Source organism: Eptatretus burgeri, chromosome 11 (assembly GCF_056783735.1).
Source record: "Eptatretus burgeri isolate ZD-2024b chromosome 11, Ebu_testis_v1, whole genome shotgun sequence".
NCBI classification, from domain to species: domain Eukaryota; kingdom Metazoa; phylum Chordata; class Myxini; order Myxiniformes; family Myxinidae; genus Eptatretus; species Eptatretus burgeri.
In genome coordinates, this window is record NC_140971.1 from 85,810,190 (window position 1) to 85,817,965 (window position 7,776).

The 7,776-nt window shown below is 47.4% G+C and overlaps 1 protein-coding gene across 2 annotated transcripts in view; it reads right to left on the reverse strand.

Moving 5' to 3' along the window:
* The window catches only part of LOC147017526 (uncharacterized), a 29,100-nt gene extending 28,811 nt beyond the window's left edge, over nucleotides 1-289 (reverse strand). Inside the window, exon 1 of one of the 2 annotated variants that reach the window (XM_085847242.1) lies at nucleotides 161-289. The gene's annotated coding sequence lies outside the window, so the exon portion shown is untranslated. The remainder of the gene's footprint in view (nucleotides 1-160) is intronic. The other variant, XM_085847243.1, reaches the window with a different exon arrangement.
* Between the last annotated feature and the right edge of the window lie 7,487 nt (nucleotides 290-7,776).

Here is a 7,776-nt window from a genome sequence, read left to right on the forward strand (position 1 = left end):
TTACGCGCACATCCATGGTCCAAATGTCACAAACAAGTTGGAGTTTTCACCTCCGATTAACGAATGAAAAGAAATCCCAACAGTACAAAGGTCGAGCACCCTGCGACGGAACTCGTACACCCTTATTGCTATTAAAGTCCACACCGCGAAAAATACACACCTTTTACGAGGAAGACGATCTGCTGTTTGTCCAGTCAACCCTTGATCGCTGTCTCTGAATGAGGATGAACCACGACCCGGTATTAATAGACAGGTTTTGTGGGTGGAGGAGTTGGGTGTGTTGGATAAGAGGGTGTGGGAGGGGTTTCTAAGTCCACCCTTCGCATTGGCAACAAAATCACGAAAACAACACCGAAACACCTTTTTCCCATTACCTGTGCGATCGAGTGCGGTTTGACCGTTTCTCCAACACCATATGCACGAGGACTATAAAGGACGAACTTTGTACTCTCCATCGACTGTCAATTTGTGTTTTCATTTGAAATTAAGTTTAATATTTACCTGCGCAAACCGAAGGTGGACGGAGGTTATGTCTTCACCACTGTCTGTCTGTCTGTCTGTGAGCAGGATATCTCAAAAAGTAATGGACGAATTCGGACGAAACTTGCTGGAGAGGAAACTTGCTGGAGAGGATGGGTGTGTGACGAGGACGAATTGATTCGATTTTAGGGAAGATCCGGATCCTGATACGAGAATTTAACATTTTTTAAAAGTGATTCTTCACCATTGAGTGATTGGGCCAAAAACTATATATATATATATATATATATATATATATATATATATATATATATATATATATATATATATATATATATATATATATATATAATGTTATTTCAAACAGTTGTGGATGGATTATAACAAACCCATGTGGATGAGTCGGGTAGGTGACAAGAACAAACCGATTCGATTTTGGTTCAGATCCGACCTATCAATAGGATCCAAAAGGTAAACTGTTCAACCTGGCGGAGGTGTGCGCTCTGCCGAGTGCTGTTCAAGTTCAATCTTTCACCAACCTCCATCGGCTGTGCTTATAATCTGATTTGCTAACAGCTAACCCTAACAGCTTGGTTTGCTAACCCTAACAGCTTGGTTTGCTAACCCTAACCCTAAGTCTAACCCGAACTGCTAAATAGCTAACAGCTAACCCTAACAGCTTGGTTTGCTAACCCTAACCCTAACTCCTAAATAGCTAACAGCTAACCCTAACAGCTTGGTTTGCTAACCTTAACCCTAACTCTAACCCCAACCCTAACTGCGAAATAGATAACAGCTAACCCTAACCCTAACAGCTTGGTTTGCTAACCCTAACCCTAACTCCTAAATAGCTAACAGCTAACCCTAACAGCTTGGTTTGCTAACCTTAACCCTAACTCTAACCCCAACCCTAACTGCGAAATAGATAACAGCTAACCCTAACCCTAACAGCTTGGTTTGCTAACCCTAACTCTAACTGCTAAATAGATAACAGCTAACCCCAACCCTAACAGCTTGGGTTGCTAACCCTAACAGCTTGGTTTGCTAACCCTAACCCGAACTGCTAAATAGCTAACAGCTAACCCTAACCCTAACAGCTTGGTTTGCTAAACCTAAACCCTAACTCTAATCCTAACCCTAACAGCTTGGTTTGCTAACCCTAACCCTAACAGCTTGGTTTGCTAACCCTAACAGCTTGGTTTGCTAACCCTAACCCTAACAGCTTGGTTCGCGAACCCTAACCCTAACAGCCTCCATCAAAACAGCTTGTTTTTTGAGACTTGATGGTTACACCACGTCCGGAGCGGTTCTAAAGGAGAGGCATCAGTGGTCAAATATATGTACATATATATGTATATATATATATATATATATATATATATATATATATATATATATATATATACATTCTCCTATATATATATATATATATATATATATATATATATATATATATATATATATATATTCTCCATATTAGCATGCTTATATGATATTCAGATCAATCACGAATCACACACATCTACCTTCCATCCGACCCTGGATCTTAAGATTGAGGTTTAATAATAATCCGCATGGTAGTGAGTAAGTTCGTTCACCTGTTTAATGTGATTCGCAAAGAGCTTGGACATTAAAGGTGTTCAGGGTCGGCCACTTTTTCAATACTATTCAACAAGAGGATGATCGGGGATTAAACCCTATCTTCCAGTGAGAAGGTCAGTCTGGCTGTCCCTAATATTGCCCAATCATGCTGAGATAATAATCACCAGAAAGCATCTGAAAATGCAAAGCCCATCCGCGTTCGCTTTGTCTCCAGAACTTCGGCTTCTTCCATACGCTAAACATGACGAAAACGGCTCAAAATAAACACAAAAAGATCGACGATTTTAGGCGACCTTTACCTTTTGACCTCAAAAGCAATCGGCTTCAGTGACCCAACATGCAAACCCTGCAGGAATTTCAAGTCAATCAGGTGGAAATTGACAATTCTGTGACCTTGACCTTTTGACCCCAAAGCAATCAGCTTCTCGCATTTTATTGGTGAACCAATTTGGTGACCCGATTTGCAAAGCCTGTTCAAATGTCAAGTCAATTGGACGAAAATTGACAATTTTATGCGACCTTGACCTTTGGAGCTAAAAAATAAAATCGGCTTCCAGCTTTGATTGTTGAACCAATTCAGTGACCGAATAGGCAAATTATTAAAATTACAGGTCAGTTGTATGGAAATTGATGATTTTATGAAACCTTGACCTTTGACCTTTTGACCAAATTATGAATTTGTCTTCTACATATTATCATAATAAAGCTTTGTTGAAAATTTGATGACAAAAGCTCAAAATAGAAAAAAAGTTACAGCCCGGACAGACACACACACACACACACACACACACACACACACACACACACACACACACACACACACACACACACACACACACACACACACACACACACACACGAAATTGCAAAATTATGTCTCTCGCTGTCCAGGGGGGACGGGCGTGCTTGTAGCAGCACCATTTTGAGTTTCACGTTATAATATGTAGATATTCTTGAGCTCGGGTTGATCAGGGGTTTTCTGGTACAGGGTGTAACCAGAAGAGAGACGAGTGGGTCAGTCGGTCGATGTTGAAATAAAGGATTGACTCCTTGGATTCCGAATTCCTTGGATGTCTCTTCCTTCCACACTAAAGGCAAATAAAAACACACACCTAGTGTCATTTGCTAAACTGCCCCCCATGCAGCGGAAGATGAGATTTTGCAATTACGTGTGTGTGTGTGTGTGTGTGTGTGTGTGTGTGTGTGTGTGTGTGTGTGTGTCTGTGTGTCTGTCTGGGCTGTAACCTTTTTTTTACCATTTGAGCTTTTGTCATTAAATTTTCAAAAAAGCTTTATGATGAAAATTTGGAGAAAACAAGTTAATAATTTCGTGAAAAAGTTAAAAGGTCAAAGGTCATCAAAAAATCGTCAATTTTCATCCGATTGATCTGAAATTTTAAGAAATTGAATATTGGGTCACTGAATTGTTCAACAATCAAAAGCTAGAAGCCGGTTGTTTTTTTTTTAAAGGTCAAAAGTCAAGGTTTCAGAAAATCTTCAATTTTCATCCAATTGACCGGAAATTTTAAGAATTTCCATATTTGGTCACTGAAATAGTTCAACAATTAAAAGCTAGAAGGCAATTTTTTTTAGATCAAAAGGTCAAAGGTCAGGTCAGGTGTGGAAGCATGCTCCGGAGCAGCATGTCGCTGCTTCCACTTTCAGCCAGTACTCCAGGGGCATCCCCCAGGCAGATGCCTGGCCCATCCCCATCTCCTTGAGATGCAGATCAACCTGCGGCAACCATGAGACACCTGATTGGCCCATTGGCCTCCTCCAATCATGAGGCTCCCGCGCTGAGAGAATCTGGTAAGGAGGATCAGCGTCAGTAAAACGAGCCGCATGTCCATACAGCCGCAGCTGACACTCACGGACTATGCAGGTAACAAATCTCATTTGAGTCTCTCTCAGCAGCTGCTCATTCGACACAAACTCCGACCAGTGAAAGCCAAGGATCCTCCGAAGAGAACTGCTACCAAAGGAATTAAGTCTCCGTCTCAGATCCCTGGTCAGAGTCCAAGTCTCACATCAATAGAGCAAGACTGGAAGCACCAAGGACCTGAAGACTCGGACTTTCATCCTTCTGCACAGGTACCGGCAGTGCCACACCCCATGATCCAGTGAATCCATGACTCCCCAGGCCCAACCCAGACATCTGTTGTCGTCTGGCTCACAGCCAGCAGAGACATGAATATCACTGCCAAGGTAAGTGAACTTCTCCATGACCTCAACATCCTCACCACAAACAGCTACAGACAGGACAGCAGCATCAAAGATGTCATTGAAAGCGTGGATCTTAGTTTTGACCCAGGAAACCCATAATCCCAGTGGCTCCGACTCCTCGTTCAGCACCTCGAGGGCCCCCAAAAGGATATCAAAAGTCTCCGCAAAGATGACTGCATCATCTGTGAAATCAAGGTCAGAGATCTTGACATTCCCAAATGATGCACCGCAGCTTGAAATCTCCAACATCCTCCACAGAATCCAGTCCATACAAGTGTTGAAAAGTGTGGGGGCATACTCTCTTCTCCATGTCCTTCTCGTACTCTATTTTGGCTTGCAGAGTCATTTTATTAACTTGCCTCTGTTTACTCCGATAGTGATATAAATCTAACTCCAGTCCTGTTATTTTAAACCTAATAAATGCCTTCTGCTTATTGTAATGTCGTGGTAGAGGTGCGCTGAGGCAGACACGAGCCAGGGGATAGCACAACCCTACTTTATTGCCACGAGCGAGAGTGTGAGCGTACGATGCCCGTAACTCCGCTTTATTACGTACTCGATGCACTCTACAGGCACATGACCCACATGACACTGCTAATGACAGTAGATGCTGCTTCCGACGCCACTCGTGCTACAAACCCCCAGTGGGCGAGTCGTGACATATGAAGCCCCAACCACGTGACCACCACCAACCGCGACTAGGGCCACACCCATACAGTACACTCCTCCCCACGAAAAGCATGATTAAACAAATGACAATAATCAAAAATCATTGGCACTACAACACAGAAAGCAACCAGCACCAAAAATGGCATTTAGCAAACGCACTGGTACCACGATACAAAAAAAACAACTGGTGAGAAAAAAGAAAACAAAAAACCATCACATGAACAAGCAAAGAGGAATAAAATGACATCAACCATGTGGCCGTGAATCAAACCCAGATGAGACGACACAAAAGAAAACGTGCTTCATCTGCACAACCTGCCACCTCAATGCCGCTGTGTTAACCTGGCACACCATTCATCCTTTCGAGTTGAACCCCAAAATGCAGTGGACAGGTGCTCGAGTACTAAGTTGCACGACGACCCCAATGATGGCCGCAGACCACAAAACCCTGGCCGTGTTAAAGATCAAGAAGCAAGTTGGGAAGCACAGCATCACTACGCAGCAGAAGCGCCCCAAGGCGGCTTATGCTTACACGCCTCCCGGCGAGGTCGCGATGACCTCCCGCGCCCCCTGGTCAACAAGCTCCATCAAACGCCCCCGGTCGACAAGCTGGCACATCTCCCCCAGACAGGACCGAATCAGGTAAACACCCCGAGCCTGCAAGCCCCGCAGCGCCACTGTAGATGACCTTGGCGAGAACAGAGGTTTGCGCTCCATGGCCCCAGGCACGTCTGACCTTGGCAATATCAGGGGTGGGGGTGACGCTGAACAGCGAACCAGCCCCGGCTCTGAGTCGATCTCTGAGTCCCACACGCGAGTCGAACCGGCAATTAGCCGGCTGCAGTCCCAGCAATCCCATACCAAACCACGCATCACATCCAGTCATGCCATAAAGCAACAAGAACATCGTCTGCGCAGATGCAAACTCCCGTTTTCGTACAGCGCGTTCTCCCAGTATAACTTCCACACATGAGAGGGTCGCGGACCGTGGACTGCCCTCGCAGCTGGAGATCAGAAAGACCTCTATTCGCCACGATCACCCGCAAGCTCTTCACATCACATCGATCATATCGGTCATCCCATTGATTGAGCCCAACCAAACATATCATGCTCACACGCGCTGACCTCCGGATCATCTGCCGCGCACCAACCATCGGACTGTCGGGATTTGCTTTAACAATGCTAAATCGATTCACTCGTGCAGCAAGAATCAAACATACAACAATCAGCAATTTATGAATCACATCGTGTGTACGCCTCTTGGATGTCACGACGTTGCGACGACTTGCTCGCCGGTCTCCATCCAAACGTCGCGCTCCGCAAACTTCTTGAACGCGACCGGCTCGCTCCAATCCCCCGCTGAAATCGCCTGCACGACACAGGTGTGCACTGTATCATGAGCGCAGTGGGAGCGCGAGCATTCGTCGCAGCTGGCATGGCTCCCGTTGCTCCAGAACCGTACATCATCGTCGCAGGAAGCAGTGAACGGCAGCCCATGCTGCATCGTCGCGGCCCCCGTCGCCGGAACCTCGCCCTCGGGTCTCGAGGGAGACCCGGGCCCAAACGGAGGTACGTGCCCCGAAGGAGGCACAGGTGCACCTGTAGGTACGAACTCTGAAACAGGAAACTCCTCCCCCTCTCCCGTGCCTGGCCCCTCCCCTCGCACCACGAACCACGAGAGCGCAACCCGCTGACCTTGATGGGTGACCAAGACGTGTGCCCTGCCAACCGCCGGTAGCGCTTCACCGGTATACGTGTGCAATGCGAGGGTAGCCCTAAAAAGACGTAGACTGGGGAGTGCACGAGCGGACTCAACTCGAAACACTATTGGTGCCCCGATCATCTCGACCTCCACCGTCATTGGTCTTGTCACCTTCGGACCAATTGAAAACAGGTTCAACATCGGCAGCATCTCCTGCTCCGGGTCGCCGGGATCGCTATGCCCAGGCTGCAAGACTCGACCCGGGGCGTAAAAGTGTTCGCCATGCACAAAACACCGTACCGGCAGTAGGTCTCGACCCGGGACGTAGGGGTTGCTTTGCACACCGCCATTCATGATCGTCATGATGGGCAATGACCCTCGGCACACACACCGGAGACGTCCCCGAGTGTTCAGACCGCCATCCGACTGACTGCATTGCAACGCTCGGTCACGACCCGCACTGAAGACCGTGCGTGCGGCTGTGCACGCTTGATACATCGCGCTGACCTCCGGATCATCTGCCGCGCACCGACCAGAGACCCCGGACATCTCTCAGAGCTGGTGCGACAGCCGACGCCGTGTCTGAGCTGAACTTAATGTCCTCGTCCTTTAGCCGTGGCATCGCAGAAACCATTTCCGAGGCTTGCAAAGCAGAAACAAAATGAACTCCGAGCGCGGCCGTCGTTCACTCGACGTGACTCGCAGGCGCCGACGAGATGTCTGGCTGCAGGACTCGACCCGCACCGAAGACTGTGCGTGTGGCCGCGCGAAACTCGCGATGCGCTTCCCTGGGACCCTCGCCAGGTGTCGAACTCGAACCGCGCGAGTTGCGCTGAGCACACATCGATCCGAAACAGACTCGTCGCCAAACTGTAATGTCGTGGTAGAGGTGCGCTGAGGCAGACACGAGCCAGGGGATAGCACAACCCTGCTTTATTGCCACGAGTGAGTGTGAACGTACGATGCCCGTAACTCCGCTTTATTACGTATTTATTACTCGATGCACTCTACAGGCACACGACCTACATGACACTGCTAATGACAGTACATGCTGCTTCCGACGCCACTCGTGCTACAAACCCCCAGTGGGCGAGTCGTGA